The sequence below is a fragment of the Vicugna pacos genome, chromosome 2, assembly GCF_048564905.1.
Source record: "Vicugna pacos chromosome 2, VicPac4, whole genome shotgun sequence".
Lineage (NCBI taxonomy): Eukaryota > Metazoa > Chordata > Mammalia > Artiodactyla > Camelidae > Vicugna > Vicugna pacos.
The window spans coordinates 39038840-39063095 of NC_132988.1; the positions used below are offsets into that span (position 1 = coordinate 39038840).

The following is a 24256-nucleotide window of genomic DNA, read 5'->3' on the forward strand; positions in this document are numbered from 1 at the left end:
CTGAGAAATTTTAAGACATCTTAAGCATGAAAAATCCCTGAGGTTTTTATTTTATTTCTTATAAGTTTAGGACTTGATTATGAGAAGGCAGAATCAAGAATCAAGAGTTGTCAAAAGGAAGCTGGGCATTTGTTTAAGATGGTATTATGGGTGCCTGAGAAGCAATACTTGCCAACCTATTTTGAAAAACCAAACCCTTTCTGTTACTTTGCACATACAGTTTGTATTTTCTGTCAGTCTTGCTCCAACATAGCTTCAACATAGCCTCAAAAACCCATATCAATTTCAACTTTTAACTAAAGTGGCTAACTTTTATTTCATAAAAAGTACAAGTAAATAGTTGAGAACTTTCACACACAGACATTTAGCAGATGAACAAAGCTCATAAAATCATATAACACAATTTTCAGCAACAGCATACATCCTATTTATATCTTAAAATGGTAAAATAAATACATAAAATAACCAAAAGATACAGCCACTCCACAGCACTTTTTTTAAAAGAAGTAATGGTATATATACTTAAAATTTGGTTTAATTATCAATACTTCAATATTCACTTTTATATAGCTTTTCTTTGTTGAATCAAATCTATCAAATCTGATTTGTTCAAAGATTCACTTTAAATATATAAACTTAGATATTTAAAAATTTTCTAAGAAGTCCATAGAAGAAATTTTAGCAATTTTAAAGTATCAGAAGTTTGGTTTTTTTATGTTCTTTAAATTTGTGGGATGTTATGTTACTCAGGCAGTGAGTTATCAGTGTATCCCACTCAGAACTGAGCTCCCTTAATTTAAGAAACTTTATACTCTAATTTTTTAATGTTTTATAGGGGCAAGAAAGCATTTCACTCTAGGAACATGAGAGGTCAAGGCTTTTCTGAATTACAGACACACACTTGGAGGACCTGTAGCTTTACTTCTACAACTCTAGCCATGATCAAAAGAATTCCATAAGTTCAGATATTAAAGAGCTATTCTAGTGTGGATGATTTTTTTCCCTTTTACTTATTTTAATTGAAGTATAGTTGAGATAGAATTTTATATAAGTTGCAGGTGTACAATACAGTGATTCACAATAAAGGTTATACTCCATTTATAGTTATATAAAATATTGACTACATCCACTGTGTTTTACAGTATATCCTTGTAGCTTCTTTTATACATAATAGTTTGGACTTCTAATCCATTACCCCTACATTGCTTCTCCCCACTGGTAACCACTAGCTTGTTCTCTGTATATGTGAGTCTGGTTCATTTTTGTTATATTCACTAGTGTTTTGTAGGTTTTGGATTCCACACAATAAGTGATACCACTCAGCATTTATCTTGCCCTGTCTGACTCATTTCACTTAGCATAATACACCCCTAGTTCATCCATATTGTAGCATGTGACAAAATTTATCTTTGTGACTGAGTACCATTCCACTGTATACACAGTCCCGTCTTCTTTATCCATTCATCTGTTGAAGGACACTTAAGTGCTTCCATATTTTGCCAATGTAAATGATGCAGCTATGAACATTGGGGTGCATGTATCTTTTTGAATTAAGGTTCCCTCTGGATGCACACCCAGAAGTAGCATTGCTGGGTCATAAGGTAGTTCTATTTTTAGTTTTTTGAGAAAGCTCCATACTATTTTTCATAGTGGCTGCACCAGTTTACATTCCCACCAACAGTGTACGAAAGCCCCTTTCTTCCACATCCTCACCAACATTTGTTATTTGTATTCTTTTTGATGATAGCTATTCTGACAGATGTGAGGTAATACCTCATTGTGGTTTTGATTTGCATGATGATTAGTGACGTTGAGCATCTTTTTGTGTACCTGTTGGTTATCTGCATGTTCTCTTTGGAAAAATATCTATTCAGGTCTTCTCATTTTTTAATCAGGTTGGGTTTTGTTTGGTTGGTTTTTTGGATGTTGAGTTGTATGAGCTATTTATGTATGTTGGGGATTAACCCATTATCAGTCATATCATTTGCAAATATTTTCTCCCATTCAGTAGGTTGTCCTTTCATTTTGTGAATGGTTTCCTTTGCTGAGCAAAAGCTTTTTAAGCTTAATTAGATCCCATTTGTTTATTTTTGCTTTGCTTTTCTTTGCTTTATGAGATCCAAAACAAAACCCCATATTCGTATGATTTATGTCAAAGGGTGTTCAACCTATGTTTGTTTTCCTCTAGGAGTTTTATGGTGTCTAGTCTTACATTTAGGTCTTTAGTCCATTTTGCTTTTATTTTATATGGTGTTAGAGAATGTTCTAATTTCATTGTTTTACAGGTAGCTGCCCAGTTTTTCCAGCACCACTTATTGAAGTGACTATCTTTTCTCCATTGTATATTCTTGCTTCCTTTGTTGTAGATTAATTGACCATAATAAGTCATAATAAGTTTGTGGGCTTATTTCTGGGCTCTATTTTCTATTCCATTGATCTTTGTGTCTGTTTTTGTGCCAGTATTATACAGCTTTGATTATTTTAGCTTTTATAACATAACTGACTCTCACTAATAGATAAGCAAAACAAATAAAAAAAAAACTAATAAACCAGATTCTCTGTCATTTCTCACTCAGTAGAGAATAGAACCATCTGACAGAAATCACCAAAATCAGGCCACAGAAGCAATTTCCCAATTATTGTTTCCATGGTTCAGACAATAAAAAGTTAAGCTCAGCATGTCATGAAAATCAGTAATCTCTTTTTGCTTATTTCCAAGATTTGAGTCATTTTTGTTTGTTAGACTGAACTTGCCTTGAATTTTTAAGAATCTCATGTGAACTCCACTTCAGCCCAGATTTATTCAAGCCTTAAATGCAACTTGAAGCATCTTTAAAATCTAGCATATTATTATGTGTCAACCATATTAACTATAAAAATTATCTTTCCTTTATTTCCATTACATCTAAATGTATACGCCCTAAGGAGTCAGACCTCTGATCTCATTATTTTCAACACTATTGACAAGCACCTTACTTTGTACTTTCTATACCCAACCTAGAACCACAATTCAGCTCTTCAATCTCCTTTGTATCTTTAGCTTCAACTCCTTCAAATACTTAGCTTTTGCATATCCTTATAAATTTTTGTCTTACCTGCTTTTATTTCGTTATATAAAAAATTGATAGTGTAAAACTCACCCAGGAAAGTCAGTGTCGTAACTATTAACCTTTGGCCATATCAAATATATCTCTTCTCCACTGTACTTGTTCTCTTGCCCTCTCAGCATGCTGATTGTCCCATTTGTTCAAATGAAAAATATATTTATTCGGCGTAAGACCACAGACTCATCATTGTACGTTCCTGAGGTCTTCAGTTAAAAGACACGTGCTTTTCCTCCATAGAGCTATAGTGAAAGGGTTAGATCCTGACCATCTTTTGTTCATTTTCCAATGGAGTGTTTAGTAACTCTACTGCAAAAATCATGCATCTCCTATAAACTTACATGAATCTAATCCTATAATCTAGACATCAGTATCTAATAACATGTATTTTAAACATTCCCAAGTAAATTCAGTGGACAGAAAGTAGATTAGTAGTTTCCAGGGGTTAGGGCAAGAATGTTTCCTGGAGGCAAAAACGGAGAGTTACTGTTAATAGGTACAAGGTATTTTTGGGGGGGGGGGTTGATATTTTTCTGTATCAGAGGGTAGTGATGGTTGTACAACTTTGTGAGTATACGAAAGCCTTTAAAACAGTGACTTTTATTGTATTGTGCCTTATACCTCCTTAAACAGGAGGGAAAAAACACAGTAGTCTCAGAATTAAACAATCTGTACGAATCTTGATCTATATTGCAACTGTCAGCCAGATCAAATCTAACCTTAGTGCTATCTAGTAGAAAAATATTAGAGAAAAGCAAATAAAGGAAAGTGAAGGTTACTTGCTTTCAATTTGTTAGGAAACCAGAAAATCTGTTTGTTGTCTGTAATGTAGACTCTGTGAATAAATGGCTAATTAGGAGAAGGCTTTGGTTGAGTTTTGCTGTCAAGTTCTTCTCACTCATCACTTGATGAGGCCTACATTTTCTTAGTTTTGCTCTGTATTTACCAAATTGTTGCCTTCAGGACACCAGACATGATACATAATATTTTGGCTGTTGTTCTAATATCTGCTCTTTCTCATTTTTTTCCAAGTCACTAAAGAACAAAATGAAATTCCCTTGTTCCCTTTCCCCTGCCAAAGTAGTATCTGTTCTCATAAGAAAGAAAAATAGTCAATAACTCAGGCCTTGATGAAGCAGAAAAAAGATGAAAAAAAAAAGGCGGGTGGAAGCCAAGCTATGCCCAGGAATCAGAGGAAATAATTAAGGTCTACACCATTAGAATAAGCAGCCTTATCAATATTACTAATAAGTCTGTGATTCCAGTAGGAAAAATCTGCAACAAACACTATGAATAAATCTAGATTCCAAATCATAACTTTCTTAAAACACCTGCATTTTATTATTTGTAAGCATATTAAACACTGTTTGCTGGGTTTTTGGAAGATATGATTATGATTCAATTTTCATCAAAATAAAGTCTTCCCAAAAGTATGATGTTGACCTGCATTAAAACCCACCAAACTTTCTGCCCATTTGCAGATGTAAATGTAATTGCACCACCTCTAACCACTGAGACACACTGCAGGAGTCGGACATTTCAAGGGTTCTTGCTGGCACAGGGTATTGTTACCAGGAAGAGGACTTGAAAACCTGAAAGATGAGTCAGGAAGAAAGAGCAAAAGTACAAGAAGTAGTAAGGAATTGATCAAGTCACGGTCTTGAAATACGTGAATGCCTTTCCCTTTGCTTTCTAATTAACCATTCTTTCATTTGGAAAAAAAACAGAAGACATCTCTATGTCTGATTAAGTGTGAGTTATATATCCTGTAAAAGCAAAAAAAAATTGTTTAAAATCACTTTGAATTTGAAGAGTCAGTCCTCCCAGATGCTTATATTCTACATTCTATTTTAAAACTTAAAAATCTATAAATTTTACATTTAATTTTAAACAGCTTTTAAAGATGATAATTGAAGCATTTATTACTTATTAGGTAAGATGGTTTTAGTACATATTGTGAAGTTACCGAATTTAATTGCAGTATTATTAGTAATTATATTTATCTTCATATATCTGGATAATACTGTTATATGACACGTATGTGACTGGATAAATTTGTTACTATAATTTTTATACAGAAGTGAAAAAAATTTTGTTACATTCATATTACTATGATTTTTAAAAATATTTTGGAGATTCTGTACTATGTTTTAAGAATACAAATGAATAGAATGATAAAGAGAAATTATACCCAGTAGCATTGCTGTACCAATCAAAATAACAACACTATAAATGTGACTTCTCAACCCTGTCAGATGATTCATGCTTTTCTATATAATCTTTAGGAAGGAAGGCAAAACACTGACAGACCAATGTGTTCTGTATCGTGTCGCCGTATGTTGGTGAGTGGACTGTATCCCTGACAGGCAGTGTACTAGGCAAGGGCACAGGTTATCTGATTTAGCGCAGGGTAGTTTTCAATTTTCTTATCTTTGAAAAAGACCCACGTACCCAGGCTCAGCACTTTCAGTGTGGCATATGCAGCGACGTCATCTCATCCTGTGGGTATGGTTATTCATTGACATTTCTGTTTTTAATTTATCTTTTCTTTTTTAGTTGAAGTACAGTCGTTTTACAATGTTGTGCCCATTTCTGGTGTACGGCATAGTGTCTCAGTCAGACATATACATACATATATTCCTTCTCATATTCTTTTTCATTTAGGTTACTACAAGGCATTTCTTGACGATATCAAAATCTGTGCCCAAGATCCCACCCAGGGTGGGCAAATCAGCTCTACCTACCTACCTACCTACCTACCTACCTATCTCAGTTAATATCATTAACTTTAAATTTTGTTTTACTTGACATAGTAGGGCTATAATCTGTGTACTTACGAGATATTTCAAAGGGATTTGAGGTGGCATTTTAAAAAATATTCTCAAAAATTGACTAGTTGTATTCTCAAAAATTGACTAGTTGAGCATTTTAAAGCTGTTTGTACTTTATAACTGAAACCCCAAAATAAGTTTCAGACGGACAATAGGACAATTTTCAAATTCTTCCTTAACTTATTTTAAATATATTTTATTGTAGAAAGCTTGCTTTTGGAAACTGTCAACAGAGTTGTAAGGAGACTGTCAGCTACAAGCTAGTGGTCTTTATTTGGTGTTTTAGCATGTTTAAACTCAGCTGAAACTCTTGCATGATTTCTGCGGATTTTCATGTTTTCAGAACACTATAATATTCAGAGAAAGAATCATCCTCAAGCATCAGTGGACACTTATTCTAAGTTTTCTAAGTAAGAGAATAGTCCAAAAGTGGGCTTAGTCTACCGTGATGAGTGAAAAAACGAGGTGTACATTGACTTTAGTGACATGTAAATCATCGCAGATGCTTTTAGGAGCCATTTTAACCATAACAGATTTCAGACTTTAGTTTATGCTCTGTTTCCCATGCTGTTGTCAGCTTTTGTCTTTTGGACACTTGAGCCTTTAATGTCTGTGTTTAAAAGCACTCTTTAGACATCAGGTAGTGTGAACTGTGAATGTTAATTTTTTTGAAAGGAAAGCAAATGCATTTTTTGGATTAAAAACATCTGTTTTTATTCAAAGTGTTAATAAAATAACACTTGTTACTATATATTTGATAATTTATCTCTCAGGCTAGTTGTGTATGTGTGTATGTATATAAAATCAATTAATCTAAAACAATCAAGTAGAATCTGATGTGAAATAATTAATATTCTCATGTGATCAAAACAAATATTCAAAATTTGGTCAGACATAAGTCAGTCAAAGTTTGTTGTGAATAATTTAGAATCATATAAAGTATTTTCAAAATAGCTCTTCTACACACTGAAATGCTATGTTTCTCAGGGAGGACATGATTTCTAGTATCCTCAGTGATGGCCAAGCTACAATCCATCCATTTCACTGAATAAACATGATTTTTCACAATCTTAACATCTATTATTTGCTTATTTTTTTAATGCCAGTTACTTCCCACTTTTAATTCAGGCGAAAGACTTCTCTGAAGGGTTAGAAACACTAAAGGAAACAGTCCAAAGATGACGATTTAGAACTGTGGGTATTAAAAAGTATAACATGTAAAAAAAAATCAATTAAAAAATGAAAAACATTTTAATAGTGAGTTTACATACAAATGAAATTAGATAATTACTAAAAGCCTTTCACTTTCATTTATTCACAAAATTATTCCATCCACCTTTATATCCATCAGTGAAAGATTGTTTCTGCTACTTTTCAAAGATGTGCAAAATTTTTTTTCATTTAAATTTACAGTCTTAATTTCATCGATGTTCTAATGTCCCAAGACAGATTAGATAATGAAATCTCAATTGTGACTTGAAAGATCAAAAACAAACAAAATTTGATACATTCTACAAGAATTTATATTTACAGAAGATTTTCATAATAACTAAACACTTCCCTCTTACCCATTCTACTTCTCAGCTATTGACAAATTTTATCTACAGTGTAAGATGGTAGCCAAATTATGCAACACCAATTTTTTCAAAAACAAAACACTAATATTTAAAAAAATAAGAGGTATCAAATAGCAGGAGACTAACAAATGCAACATCATTGAAATTTACCAAGCACTAGTGTTAGACATACTGTTACTGAAAACTTTAAACAAACAAACAAACAAAACCCTTGGATTTCCTAGTGTTTTTTACTTTTCAAATACTTCTCACAAGTACCATCTCATTAGAATACCACTGTATGCCAAGGTAGGTATGGAAATGATTATCTCTAACAGTTGCAAACCCAAGGAATATAACATTTAGAGCTATAATAGAAAAAAAAGGAAAGAAATAATCATGAAATGCTTCCAAGAGAAGCTTTTTAGGTCTCAAATCACATTTGTTGACTTTACTATTTCTCTCTTTTTGACAGCTTTGCTGACCAGGATAGTTCATTCATTTCCTGTCTCCCTATTGAATATTCTCTTGGAGGGTATAGGATTTATGGGGTCTAAAGAGAATATACACTTCTAAAGTGTTTGTGTTTGGGAGGGAGCTATGCAACAACCAGAAATATTGAGTCAGTTTTAGAATTAAAAAAGGATTATACTATGAGCATCATTAACACTACACAGATTTGAACTAAAGGAATCACTCTAACCAACGTGACTGACATATTGGAATGTTGGTTGAAACTGACACACAGAAATAATCCTGAAGCTTTACAAAGAGTCTGATATCTGGTCATTGTCTTCAGTTATGGGCATAAAGTCCTAGAGAGCTACTGAGTCTTAATCCATGGCATAAAAATCATCCTCGATAATGTGGTATCAAGTGCTCAGGCATCATGTCTAGTTGCTACAGTTTGTTTCTGATGTATAAATACTCTTTGGTAATCATGACAACTGAAAATGTTTGCAGCATCACAGGAGAAATTCTAATTCCATCGTAGAGTCTCTTGATGGATCTCATCCATGGATTTTGTGCCAGAGACACTTGAATTTGATTGTTATGCTTAAGGCCTTTTGAAGACTGTGTCACCCTGCCATTCCCTTCTGTTGGGCAAGAGTGCAATGGTGAGCTGGTAGGTTATGTCCTTATTGCTTCCCACAATGTCTTAGTCTGGGTTTCTGTTGGTTGTGTTGAGGAATGTGGTGTAGTTACTGGTTGATGGTCTTGCCTGTGTGTTGGCTTTGGAGGAGCAGAGTCTAGATGACGTTGGAGCATTGGTGTTTCCAGCTGGTTTAACCTCCAGTGATATGTTGTGTTATAAACTACCCCTTGTGCTCAATATGGCAACAATATAGGCCACTGTTGGCCTTGACTGTGTTTTCTATGGTCAAAGACACATTCTCTTTTAAAAAGTATTCCTTTTCCCTATAAAGCCTTTGCTTCTCAAAAGTCACATGGGATCCATCAGTCCAGATAATTGTATCTGAGCATCAAGACACAGGACGTGCCCCCTTGGCTCCAGTGCATCGATGTGACCACTGTGTTAGCCTCTGAGTAGGTGCAGGGCAGCACTGCAGGCTGGCCCACCACCCCATCCCCTTGTGGATAAGAAACTAGAACATCTGTCAGGAGTGGTGTGAGGTTTGAGACGACGACCTGAGGATGCATCATGATGTCTGTGTTAAGAGGGAGTTTCCCAGCTTCTCATTTACAGCCTTTCTTTCTCATGGACTGTTTGTAAAAGAATCAATTTTTTAAAATTTATTACACATGATTCTCAACATTTCACAATTAAAATGATAGTCTCTGTCAAAATGTGTTCAAATCCTGGCCTCATTATGTATCATTTACATGATTTTATGTTTTTCCTTCTGTTAAAAATGGATAATAATGGTATTTTCTTGATAAGGATGTGAGAACAAACATGTTATTATATGTACAGAAGTGTAAAACGTTTGGGACATGTAAGTGTAAGTTAGAATATAGCATTTACAGCAGCAGCAACAGCATTAGTAGCAGTAGTTGTGTCTTCTTGACTTGCAAGTTTATCCTGTATCTTCTGTTGCGTAACATGCAATGCTATTTCTTATGTGACAAAATGTGTCATCATTTTGTTCTCTAATTATTTTATTATTATGCATTCTTGCAGTGCTGCTAGTTATTTAATTTTCATGAAACTTCAGCTGTTTACACCTAGGAGCATTTCGAAAAAGGAATAAACTCCTTTATACATATGCTCACATGAGTCATTAAATAATGTTATTGTTACAATTTCATATGCAAAATAACTGATTTTTTTCCTACAAAACTTCAATATAGAATTCTTTAGGTAAACACTAACATTTGACTGGGGAGTCATGAGTTGTATATTTAGGATTAAAGTTATTTTTATCATATTTTCTGATTCAGGAATAAATAAAGATACATACATGTTAAATTGCCATCATTACACTTGAAAGTGGTAGATGAAATAACCTCTTGGAAAAAGTTAAATTTGCACACATGGTAATATAATTTTCCAGCATCTATATTCTGTCTATAGCGATATTGTTAATTTTTTAAAATTTTACTTATTTATAGTTTCTTTTGATATGTCTTAATCACGAAAATATTTTAATTTCCATTTTTCCTGTATAAAAAATTCTTTCAGCAACTGAAAATATTGGGAAATAAATGACGGAGTTCTAAAAGAAATGCCTATAATTTTTCAGTATCATGTGTTTGGAAACTATATTAAATTCTTATATAAAATCAAACTTCCTACATTTTACTAAAAATTAGTATTATGTTAAAGTTAATTTTAAAACAGCAAGAAATGATTGAAACAAAGCTGATGGAGAAGTTGTCTACCCATCAACAGAACATTAGCAATTCCCCCTTATGTTCTAAAATCAAATTTGCTGTGTAGGAGTGATTGCATTTGAAATTATTGGTATATTTGAATGCAACTACCAAACCATGAAGAATGAAGCTTCCATTTGCTGTAAAAATAGATTAGGAGGCAGTGCCTTGCTGGCAAAGTCATTTGGGCACCTCAGTTCATAACTATTCATGGCAGCATTAAGGGATGTCTATGCTCGTACTGTGAGCTGCCTTATGCTGTTGTAGTCAGCATTACTTTACAGCAAAAGTGAACACAGGCACCTTGTTCCAGGACATCATAAAATGAACCCTGATATAGAAATCCTGTGGGAAATTGTACAGTAATTTTACCAACAAAAATAGTCCTCGTCTTATGAAATCAGAATTCCTACTACATTTTGAGAGCTATTGAAAGTATTGCTTAACATTACCATTTCCCTGTTAATATCATGAGAAAAACCACAAAAATATATAATTTAGAATAGAAAGTGAGATATTGTGTTGGAAAAAATGTTTTCAGTTCTAAATTAAAAATAATATGAAGTAAAGATGAAACATGTTGTATGCTGCTTGTTGACACTAAAAATATTTTTCTTAACAAAATCAGTTTCTCTAAGGTAACGACATGATACTGGTGATCAGAACACTGTAAGTAAGATAAATTATTCAAGGAAACAAATCAAAAGTAAAGTGACCTTTGCTAATCATCTCTGGATATCAAATTCCTAAGAAACATTCCAGAAGTCACACGTAGACCTTGAGTGAAGCAGCCCTGTATGAGGACATGCCCACAACTGTGTACCATGCCTGTCGGAAACAGCATATATGGTAGAAACATTTCAACAACTGTTTGAATTTAAGTGATTCATTTAATTCCAAAACACTGATTCTTCACTGTGAAATGGGAATAATAGCAGCTACCTTGCACTGTGGTGAGGATTCAACTAGATAAGAACAAAACATATCTAGTTCAGTTTCCTGTATGTAGCATTTCTAAATATTGGTGAGTACATTTTCTGTAAAAGAGTCATGTTGTGTTTCTCTTAACCCCTTTCCTGTAGTTGGTGCTCTTATGTACCAGGACATTTCGTTAAGTATTTTCATACTCCAGTTGGACTTATTCTGCTGTTTTTTAAGAGCAATTTTCAGCATAGTCCTCTACTGTGTTCTAGAATTTTCTCATTGGCTCTTGTGCAACACAAGTGCATTTGGCAGCAACCAAACAGGCAGTTTCTCAGCAAGGTCAGCTGGCACCCCTGTGACAACACCCAACAGCAGGTGGGCGACCCAGGGCTGCCCACATTCCAGAGAGTTCTGCCTGCACCCCATTCCAAGACTTGTCTGTCATCCTATGACCCCCAGCCTCCCACTCTGCAATGAGGTCTGAACTTGGGTCTCTTCCAAGTGTAATCCTTTCTCTTCTGCTCCCCATAGCTCTAGAGGTAGTAACTGTCCCCTATATTTATTATCCTGTAATTCCTTAGGGTTATCTTTACTTTGTGTGTAGTGAATCCCCTTTTACTAATTAATCCATATATTATGTTTTTTTTTCCCCTACATTGTTACTGCATTTTTTGTCTCCTTTCTGGACACTAATACAAAGTGGAATAAAGTTATTCAAAAGTGAAATTTTCTACCCTACTTGAGTTTCTAGGTAAGTGTTAAAAGACAATATGAAGAAACAAAACAACCAAAAGAGAAGCTTGAAGCACAGGGAATGCAGTTCTTACTCCTTTCCTACTGTTTTGCTCAAGATATGAATTTTCTTTGTGTAAAATTCAGACCACGTTTACTAAACCCTATCGGTCATCTGTCATATTTTACTTGCTAAACACAACTGGAATCTTTCTCCTTTGTAGATATTACACATAATATTATTTTTCAACTTGGAATTTGACATTCTGAAGTGTGTGTTGATAAAGTTTTAAGAAGTACATCCATGTATATCCAATCTCTGTGTATACACTAAGTCCCTTCTTATGTACTTACACAGAAGTATCACAACTGGTCAGTGTTCTTAAGGGCAGTTAACAGTACAGCATATGAGACAGAATCTGCCACATGGGGGAGACAGGTTCTGAATACTAAAGTATTAATAAGAGACACAAAGCTAAATGAATAAAATACAAAATAATTTCAAAGGAGATGCAAAGAAATATAATTTGGGCAAGGTAAAATCCCAAAGTATTTCTAAAACTTATTGAACCTAAAATTTTGCTATCATGAGAGTTAAATTAAGACTTTTTTTCTTTTTAACAAAGTATTCCTTGATATAAAAATGTGATTGAATAATTTATAGGAAAAAAAAAGTTTCTGAATTTCTGTCACATGTCTGTAATGAGTTTGATTTTCTGTTTTTTTCAATACACGTGTTGACTATTGTATCTAAAAGATTAAGCAGTAACATATGGAAAATTTGTATATCCTATTATATATATTTTTATACCGTATTAAAAGCTTGCAACTTTAAGTCATTTCAAAATACTCATAATTAATTTTTGATAATGTAATTGATGGTCAGGGCTGGATTAGAAGTTATATAATTCAACTCTCAAATTATACATATGAAGAATTTCAAGGGGAGAAAACAAATATTTGCCCCTCTCTTTCTTGACATAGTGGTGGAATTGGACCCAGAACCCACAATGACTAGCTCAAAATCGAGAATATTTACATTGTACTTTATTCTTTAATCAAGAAACTTTAATTTTCAATAATAAAATCTTATAATATTCATAATAAAATGGACCATGATGGTGTAGTTTCCTGGACTATATTAAATATCTAAAACACTAGTTTAACTCACTTTACTTGATGTTAAAATAGTAACACACTTCTTGATGTTTCTTTATGTTATACTGGTTTATCATTCAAATACCAAAATATATTTCAAGTACACAAAATTAATTTTAATTTGACATCCTGGTATAAAAATATTTGAAAATAAAACATAAAATTTAATTTCTTTTCTTTAATTAATGTTATAAATATTACCTCACCAAAAAGAAAAATCCATAGGCATTCACAGGGGCCCACTGTGTTGCATACAGAAACAATATTTAATACATGTGCGTGTTTCTGCTGTACAACTTAGTAATTCAGTTATATATGTGTATATATATTCTTTTTCATATTTTTTTCATTAGGTTATTACAAGATATCAAATATAGTTCCTTGTTCTAGGACTAACAATAGGACCTTGTTATTGATTTTATATATACTAGTTTTATATGCTAATCCAAAACTCCTAATTTATCTATCCCTGCTCCTTTCCCCTTTGGTAATCATAAGTTTGTTTTCTATATCTGTGAGTATGTTTCTGTTCTGTAAATAAGTTCATTTGTACTACTTTTTAGATTCCATATGTAAGTTATATCATGTGGTAATTTCTTTCTCTTTATGCCCTACTTCACTTAGAATGACAATCTCCAGGTCCATCCATGTTGCTGTAAATGGCATTATTTTGTTATTTTTATGGCTGAGTAGCATTCCATTGTATAAATATAACTCATTGTAGTTTTGATTTGCATTTCTCAGATAATTAGCAATATTGAGCATTTTTTCATGTGCCTGTTGGCCATCTGGATATCTTCAATGGAGAAATGTCTTTTAGGTCTTCTCATTTTCTGATTGTGTCATCTGTTTTTTGTTACTGAGTTGTATAAGCTGTTTGTATATTCTAGAAATTACTCAGTGGTCAATCACATCATTTGCAAATATTTTCTCCCATCCTGTAGTCTGTATTTATGGCTTGTTTCTTTTGCTATGCAAAAGCTTGTAAGTTTAATTAGGTCCTAGTTGTTTATTTTTGCATTTCTATTGCCTTGGTAGACTGACCTAGGAAAACATTTTTACGATTTATATCAGAGAATGTTCTGCCTAAGTTCTCTTCTAGGAGATTTATGGTGTCTTGTCTTACATTTAAGCCTTTAAGCCATTTGAGTTTATTTTTGTGTATGATGTAATGGAGTGTTCTAACTTCATTGATTTACATGTGGCTGTCCAGCTTTCCCAACACCACTTGCTGAAGAGACTCTTTTCTCTATCGTATATCCTTGTCTCCTTTGTTGAAGATTAATTGACCATAGTTGTGTGGGTTTACTTCTTTGCTCTCTATTCTGTTCCATTGATCTATATGCCTGTTTTTGTGCCAGTACCACAATGTTTTGATTACTGTAGCTTGGTAATACTGTTTGAAGTCTGGGAAGATTATGCCTCCAGCTTTGTTCTTCAGTATTGCTTTGGCAATTCTGGGTCTTTTGTGCTTCCATATAAGTTTTAGAATTATTTGTTCTAGTTCTGTGAAAAATGATCTGGGTACTTTGATAGGGATTGCATTGAATCTGTAGATTGCTTTGGGTACAATGGTCATTTTAACAATATTAATTCTTACAATCCAGGAAAATTTTTCTTTAAATTTTTCTTTCTGTTTCTTTAAATCATCTTTAATTTCCTTAATCGGTGTTTTATACTTCTCCATGTATAAGTTTTTCACATCCTTGGTCACGTTTATTCCTAAGTTTTTTTTTTTTTTTGATGTGATTTTAAGTGATTGTTTTTCTACATTCTTTTACTGACATTTCTTTGTTAGTATAAAGAAATGAAACAGATTTCTGTATGATATTCTTGTATCCTGTGACCTTGCTGAATTCATTTATCAGCTCTAGTAGTTTTTTTTTTTGTGTGGCATCTTTATGGTTTTCTATATACAGTATCATCTCATCAGCATCTTAATTTTAATAAATAGTTATGAGTTTATGTATTTGTCTACACAGGCAGCAGTTTAAAAATATGAATTTCATGTTTAAAAGAAGAAAACATTTAACTTAGAATGAGAAGAACTAGAAATAAAAATCAGCAATTTTTATGATATAGTGTATTATTCAAAAGAAGTTCACAATGGGGGATGGAGTTTTGAAGTAGCAATTGTATGTGTAACTTGCAAGTGGCAGCTTTAAAATCTCATGTCAAATTAACTGTCACAGTCCATTTATAAATAAACCGTCATACTCTATGAATTGCCTAAATCTGGAAGTATACTTGACACGTCTGCTTTAGGAATTTTGTCTCCAGTGTAAGTATGCATTTATGCTTTCTGTATATAATCTAATTTTTTATCAGATTGTGCTTACCTAAAGCTAGAAAAAATGTAGCCTTTATATGTCTAGTTGAGCTTGGCTGCTAAAGGCCAAATGCTGATTTTTACTAAGTAATTATGAATTAGTGTCAGCCTTGTCTTGAACAGCAGGTGAGCAGGTGACAGGACAATTGTGACAATCTTGTCAAACTAAACAATCGGGAAGGAATGTTAATAAGCTCTACTTAACATTATTTTGTAATGTATAAAACTATAACATGCTATTCTTAAAACAACACTGCCAGAATGCTATTTTTGTTATCAGTGTTTACATAATACGTCTTGAAGGTTAATGAGGACATTTTCACTTGCTAAACTGAGCTCTTCAAATCAGACAAAGAATATATCCTGAGGAAAATTTACAACACAAGAAGTTTTAAAATAGTACTCTTAAAATCCCAAAGGCCAAAATTGTTTTACTTTTTATATCCTTAGATAAATTTTAAGAGTGGTTACAACATGAATTATAATCATGATTTAAATGTAAGATGTATATTCTGTTTTGTATAAGATAGCACTGTTTCAGTATTTTTTTTTATATGACTATTTAGGCTTCTATGTAATAAGGGAATATTCAAATTACTCAAGCTATTTATTATGAAAAAAATTATGCTTTAACAGCTTGGAATAATTGCACATAATTATATCATGATTAAAGTAATCCTTTTGAGAATAATATAGATAGCTGGAACTTCATAAACAACATTCTCTTTTAAGTTATTTTCTTCAGCCAACCCAGAGTCCCAAACTGCAATGGAAATAATAAGCAAAAGTAACGAATGATTAATATGTGTTTGCTATAGCATATATAAATGAATAAATCTCTGACATATGGCTAGATAATAGACGAATTCCTGTAAATGTTACCCCCTTCCCAAATATTTCTTTTGATAGCTACAAAATCATTGAGTTAGCAAACTAGTCTATGAAAGTAAGAATACGGACAATATGCTTTCTATCCGAGAGAAATTATGTAAATATCCAAGTCATTTCTAATATTCTCACTTTCATCTCTTATTTGTAAAGATCTGCTAAACGTGTGTGTGCACGCACATGTGGTACATGAAATTATTCTAAATAATGTGGTTTTGGAGGCATGTACCTAAAACTTCATCCTTATTGGATGATACAATATTCAAAAACACCACCAGTAATAGTCCTCCTTCAATGTTGGTTTGTTTTTTTATCCAAGTTATGGCTTATTTATCTAAGAGCACTAACATCCATTTATAGCAGATATACACCTAAATCATAAATATCACATGGCTTCATCTACATGTGCTGATGTCTGAATCTAAGAAAGTGTTTAGGATTAGGTGGACAAATAAATATTCAGGCCTACATGTCCTTCTCAGGAAAGGAAGATGAGGTGAAAATGTGTCCTGATGCCAGAAAGAAATTAACTAAATTTTTTTAAAAAGCAGGTGAGAACTGTCACCATAACCAGTTAGGCAAGTCATGGTATTTGCTGGTTTTATTTGTGTGTATGTTTATGTAACCAATACAGAAAAAAAGTTTTTTTTTATCTTGAGGGACTATAGTGCCACAATAATGATCCATTTGACATTGATTTTTAAAAGTTAGACCAATATTAATAAAAATTTTCCTAAAGTCATAAAGGACTTATATTTCCTCCACAATAGATGCTAAATCTTTTAAAATTATTCCCATTACATCTGCTTCTCCGTACTGTGAAAACTGAAGTAAGTACATTTTCTAATTAAAGAAAATGCACAGATGTACTATGCTCCAGATATGAACCTTTAATGCTTTACACGTATTTCAAAAATAATATGAAAACTGGCTCAATCTGTCTTTGTTTTAGTATCTTCCCTTGTTGATAGTAAGGCCTCTCGCTGAAGCCGCCAGGCCTTATATGCCAATGTAGTATGTAATCCTTTCCCCAGATTTCCTTAGGAAATGCAAACTCCAGCTACTGCAGCAAGAGACCATCTTGTTTAAAGAATGGTTTCTAGGTATTATTTTCTGATTTTATTAATCTATTTCTCTCCTTTCTTTGGTTTTCATTTTTGAGGTCAGTCTTACATTAAGCAATGTATTCTAATTATTCTGAACTTAGTGTCAGAAGATTTTTTTACTCAGGCATAAGCAACTAATAAAAGTCAGTAAACCTTTGTGTTTTCTAGTTTGCTTTATATTTTCTTTGCATGGCATGCATGGCATATTTTGATAAGAGATTTACGGTAGTTTCACAAAGTAGTGAACGTTTTCCTTTTTCAGCCTGTGAGCCATATAGTTACAGAAAATGTACAATTCATCTGCAGTGGGCTCTAGGCCTGGGAACTTTATTTAGGCAAGATTTACTAACATTCTTGAACAGAATATTCACCAGCTTGTTGAAAATGCTGATTCCAAATTCCCATTTTCCTAATTAGGTCAGAATCTCCATGAGATTTATAATGTATATGTCAGAAGATTCGTATGATCTGGATAATTTGGGAAATACTTGGGTATTTTTTAGTCCAAAATTTACATTTTTGGTGTCAATATAAACCTTTGGGTTTTCTTAGGGAATTACCACTCCTAGATTTTCAAATATTTGACATGTAATTTTATAATTTTCATGATTTGTTTAGCCTTTTCAGATTTGCAATTGTGTTAGTTTTCATTTGGTACATTTATAAACTATAGTATGTTTAAACTACTTGAGATTATAATTCTCCGTAGTGTTCTTTTTATAATTCAGTCTTGTTTACTATCTATTGGATCCTTCTAATAGTTTTCCAAAGGTTTTCTTTTTCTTTTTCTAATTTCATGTCAATAAGTTGACTTCTCACTATCATTTTCAAATATTACAGCATTGCCATTTTGATTTGATATGGACTTAGTTATTCACGAACATCTCACTGCTTTCAAATAGTTAACATTTCTAGTTAATATATTATTAATTTTTAATATTATGTGACTTAAAATATTTTTATTTTGGGGATTCATTCATTTATGCATCACTTGTAGCCTCGTAAGTTCATCATGTACATACATGTATAAATATGCATGTATAAGCATGCATATATGTGCATATATACCATACTATATAGTATATATCATGTATATGAAATATGTGAATAAAATAGTAGACATGATGGGTCTGGAAATTAAATTGTATATATAATAGAGTAGTACCTGATATGAAGTATTGCTATTTAATATTTTTATTTGGATTCTGGTGATAGACCATATCTTTGCATATACAATTTGCCACTAATACACTCTAATTTTGTTGCTGCTGTAAATTAATATTTATATTATGAACAATTTTGGGTTTACATAGTTAAATGTTTTATTATTTGGTATATAGTATTTCATAAAACAGAAGCAGTAAAATAAGATCCTTTCTTGTTATATTCTACTTTTAATTCAGAATTCACCTTTTCCTTTTGTGGTTGTTTCCCAGACACTGATTAGCGAATTTTCTTGAAATTATTTAGTGTGCTTTGAAAATAGAGTTGATTTATCTGTGGAAAAATCTCTCATCACCATTCTGACTTTAGGTATAGATATCTTTCCTGTCGGTACAAAATCTACCTGAAAGTGTGTGTTTACTTGTCTTTAACTGATTGAGTATTTACTATAATGCTGTTTGTCTTGTTTTTTTTTTCTTTCCTATTGATACCAAAAGCAAAGAAAATAAGTGAATATATGACTTACAAAAAAATGAGTATACTTATGATTTGCAAAGAAATTGAGTCTACGTATGGCTTCACTGAGCACCATAGCCACGGTGACTTTGCCAGGTGTATGTACGTGTATCTTCTTTATCACTATGTTCAGTGTCATTGTGCAGTGGCAAATAATTTCAGGGAAACTTCTGTAGCCAGCTTGTATTATACCAAATAAGGAATCTTTAATTTTGTCCCTGAGTATGCAATATATTCTGTAAAATGAATGCTTCTGCTAACTTGCCCAAGATCAACAATAATCAGCATTTACTCCCTTTCCTTAACTTAGCCGAACTGCCACGTAGTTAGCAGTCTTTCTGTATATATACATTGTAGTTTCCATATTACATGTAAGTAATGTTATTAGGTATGGAATTTTATTTTCCCATTCTTGTTTGCAGTTGGTTTCAGAATGTTCAAAAGAATAAGACTTCTTGATTGTATTACTTTGAAGTTGGAGTCTAGCACCCTTATTTACTGAATAGGAATTCTGACATGACAATTTAAAAATGTAATAGGATAGAAGAGGAAGTAATCTCAAACTTCTGGAGTGCTCCTTTACATAGGAGGCCAAGTGAGCATAAATCAGCCTGAGTGTCAGATGAGGAGGAGTCAGCCACAGGGAGCCTGGGGGAAGATTACTCAGTACAGACACTAGCCAGGGCAAAGGACCTGAAGTAGAAATGAGGTGGCAGGAACAGACTTGCCTGGAGAGTGGTACAGCGGGCACCGAGAGGTAGGTGAGGAGCCAGATCATTTTGGGCCAGCTCAAGGGGTTTGGATTAAAAATAATAGTAAAGAGGGAGAGGAGAAAAAGCTACTTAGTTTCAGATCTTGGACAAGCATTTAGGTTTTACTGGTTCCAACATTCAAACCCAATATATTTCCTAATGTGGAACTATGCTGCTTTGAAGAGAATACCTGTGATATTTTCTAAATTAAAATTATACTTGTTCTATTTATATTCATTAAATGGTTATACATACAGTATTTATTACATTAATACTCGCTGAAGTATTGTAACCTATCACTAAATCAATAGGGATAACTCAAAGTCAAAATTATCTTTTTCAAAAAAATATTCTGATATCACTGATAAATGATTTAACTTTTGAAATTATAATAGGCATTTTTGGTTGTCCCTAAAGTAACCATTTCTTACCTTAATAATGGTTCCCCAATTTTCATTGTTGTGTACTCTGCACATCCTTCTAAAAAGCAGGTTTCTCCTCCTTATCCAGAGAAAGACCTAAGTCTTAAGGGTAAGCCCATCCCTTTGCTAGTGATTTATTCATGGGACCCAGAATTAAGAGAACTGGAGCATGGCGTCATACTGAATAAGGAACTGTTTCAAAATAGTTTTGTCTCCAGGCCAAGAGAGATGAGAGGCATTCTAGGGAGATCTTGGATTCTTCATTTATTTGGTATTAAGAGATTGTTGCTGCAAGAGGTAGCATTTTCTTTCCATAATGTCATATATTTATATGGAAAGCTGCAAAGATTTTCTGCCAGACTAAGACTGAAACTACAAGGCAAAGTTGAGGGGCAGAGCTGAGAGATTTGCATAAAAAGGCGCTGAAGCCTAGACTGACTGAACATTGCAGGCCGTGTCTTTAATATGTAGACTTTCTCAGTTAAATACGCCAATTTATCCTCTTCATTGTATGAACCAGGGTTGTTTTCTGCTACATGTAACTTATACTAGCTTCAATGTAAATGTATGTTCATTAAAAGGTAAGATAAATGTAAAATATTTTAAATAGTCTACACTTTCTTGAAAATTATTTTCTGTATATTTTGTCATACATCTGTTCTTTAAAAAACAAAAATATTTCAAAATACATAAATGTTCTGTTGGACTACAGGAAACACTAAAATGAAGCATATTATTTGAAATCTTTTTAATATTTCCTGAGGAAACTAAAATGTCTGATTTATTCTTTTGAGATTTTTTTTTCTAGTTCTAGGGTAAGTATAGCCAACCTGTAATTTAATTGTCTCTTAATTGCAAAAGGAAGTTGCTGAACATATTATCAGTCAGTGAAATTTCATCTAGAGTTTAATCTTTTTCAATAAAACTTTCTATAATTTTACATTAAATATTTTAGACATTTTTATGAAAGTAAAACATTGTTTTTTCCTGATTGTAAGTATCCCCTGAGAGCAATTCTAACATTGTGTTGAATCTAACCCCACAGGGTAACATTTCCTTCCTCTTACTTCATTTTATTTTATTTCATTTTATTTTTTTAACATTTTTATTGATTTATAATCATTTTACAATGTTGTGTCAAATTCCAGTGTAGAGCACAATTTTTCAGTTATACATGAACATATATATATTCATTGTCACATTTTTTTTCTCTGTGAGCTATCATAGAATTTGTGTATATTTCCCTGTGCTATACAGTATAATCTGGTTTATCTATTCTACAATTTTGAAATCCCAGTCTATGTCTTCCCACCGCCCGCCCCCTTGGCAACCACATTTGTATTCTATGTCTGTGAGTCTATTTCTGTTTTGTATTTATGCTTTGTTTTGTTTTTTCTTTTTTAGATTCCACTTATGAGCGATCTCATATGGTATTTTTCTTTCTCTTTCTGGCTTACTTCACTTAGAATGACATTCTCCAGGAGCATCCATGTTGCTGCAAATGGCATTATGTTGTCGGTTTTTATGGCTGAGTAGTATTCCATTGTATAAATATACCACCTCTTCTTTATCCAGTCACCTGTTGATGGACATTTAGGCTGTTTCCATGTCTTGGCTATTGTAAATAGTGCTGCTATGAACATTGGGGTGCAGGTGTCATTTTGAAGTACGGTTCCTTCTGGATAGAAGCCCAGGAGTGGGATTCCTGGGTCATATGGTAAGTCTATTCCTAGTCTTTTGAGGAATCTCCACACTGTTTTCCATAGTGGCTGCACCAAACTGCATTCCCACCAGCAGTGTAGGAGGGTTCCCCTTTCTCCACAGCCTCTCCAGCATTTGTCATTTGTGGATTTTTGAATGACGGCCATTCTGACTGGTGTGAGGTGGTACCTCATTGTAGTTTTGATTTGCATTTCTCTGATAATTAGTGATATTGACCATTTTCTTATGTGCCTATTGTTCATTTGTATGTCTTCCTTGGAGAATTGTTTGTTTAGGTCTTCTGCCTATTTTTGGATTGGGTTGTTTATTTTTTTCTTATTGAGTCATATGAGCTGCTTATATATTCTGGAGATCAAGCCTTTGTCGGTTTCATTTGCAAAAATTTTTTCCCATTCTGTAGGTTGTCTTTTTGTTTTACTATGGTTTCCTTTGCTGTGCAGAAGCTTGTAAGTTTCATTAGGTCCCATTTGTTGATTCTTGCATTTACTTCATTTTAATGTTAATGTCCATCTCCTGGGCAACACGTGCCCAAGTAAAGGTGAGAACAGCATCATGAAATTGACTTTATCAGCTATATGACTAAAGAGCTGCACCTAAAGACAAAGACAGGTTTAAATTTAAAATTAAATAGCAGAAATTATAAATTGAGAGAAAAGGTATATTGAGGTGATATCCATGGACAAAGTAGGAATTATGTGTAGGATACTTTCTTTTTAAAAAAAATCTCTGAAACCTTAGTGTTTCACTGTGAACTTTCAAAATATAATTAAGGGTGAAAACTATTCAGCCTAGATTCACACTACGTTAACTGGGAGTATAAGGCAATTTGGAAAATTGTTATTAAAATTTTCCAAATAATAGAGATTGATTTTTTTCTTGTAACTAACTCATCACTTATTTTTAGAGATACCTCTATGTTCCCAATTTTTAATTTTCTTTAAAAATTCCTGGTATTTCTAAAAACTATTTGAAGTATTTAGACTTTGATTTTCATTTTTAGTTGAAGGAAGTATTGCCTTTTATTATTTGATCAGTCAGTTTGGATATCTCACTTGATGTCTCTGAAATTTAAGAGTTTTCACATTTTTATTTAAATATAATGTTTGCTAGTTAACTTACACACCTGAATATTAAAACCACATAAAATAATTAATGTATGAGAGTACAGTAAATATTTGTTTCTTTATCCATGTAAGTAATACATATTTTCCCATTGCTTAGAAAGTTTGTTTTTATTTATTAAATAATTAGGATTTTGAGTAGGTGTTTTGGAAAATGTTAACTGTCCAATTGCTTAATTGGTTAATAGATTGAAAAGTATATGCTTGGTAAAGCAAAAGCTGAGAAAATAAGTTTAATATAATAGACAATTCCTGTGAGGGTTCAGAAGTCATATGTTCTAGACTGAAATGAAGAGAATTTAGTTTTAAATTTTTCACTTAGGCAGTATGACAACATTTCAATTAACTGGAATCTTCCATTGACTAAAATACAAGTTTAAAAAGTTTTTATTATAATCTAGAAATATGCCTATTCAATAGTCTGACTCTTTCTTTCCAGTAGAATTTTTCATGATGATAGAAGCATTTTACACTATGAACCATGGTAGCTAATAGTAGCCACATGTGGCTGTTGGGCACTTGAAATGTAGATACTGTGACTGAAGAAGTGAACTTTGAGTTTAATTTATAATTAATTTCTCTGAAATAATTGTATATCCACATGAAGCTGTAAGAAATAATAGTGAGATCACATGTATCTTTTACCCAGTTACTCCCAATGGTCATGTATTACAAAACTATATTGCAATATCACAAGCTGGATGATGTCATTGACAGTCAGGATACAGAATATCCCATCACCACCAGTACCCCTCATGTTGTTCTTTTATAGTCACACCCACTTCCTTCCTGCTCCAGCTCCTGCTAAACTCCTGGAAGCCACTAATTTGTTCTCTGTTGAAAAGTTTGTTGTTTCAAGAATGATCTGTAAGTGGAATCTAACAGTATATGACTTTTTGAGATAGTTTTTAATCATCATATTTCCCTGGAGACTCAAGCAGGTTATTGTGTGTATCAATAGTTTGTTTTTTCTATTGCAGAGCAGTGTTCTTTGGTATTTATGCATCCTAGTTTGCTTAACCATTCACATAATGCATGGTATATGGTTTTTTCAAGGTTATGGCTATCACTAATGAAGCTGCTATAAACATCTCTA

The 24256-nt window shown here is 32.8% G+C and overlaps 2 long non-coding RNA genes and 1 pseudogene across 5 annotated transcripts in view; 1 reads left to right on the top strand and 2 right to left on the bottom strand.

Moving 5' to 3' along the window:
- LOC140685894 (uncharacterized) overlaps positions 1-24256 on the top strand; it is a 120537-nt gene that overhangs the window by 56815 nt on the left and 39466 nt on the right. The gene's annotated exons all lie outside the window — the stretch shown is intronic.
- Positions 8392-9156, bottom strand: LOC116283071 (hepatitis A virus cellular receptor 1-like; annotated as a pseudogene).
- Positions 21548-24256, bottom strand: part of LOC116285695 (uncharacterized) — a 63340-nt gene continuing 60631 nt past the window's right edge. The window contains exon 5 of the long non-coding RNA XR_012059361.1: positions 21548-22632. This is a non-coding gene — a long non-coding RNA (uncharacterized lncRNA). The remainder of the gene's footprint in view (positions 22633-24256) is intronic.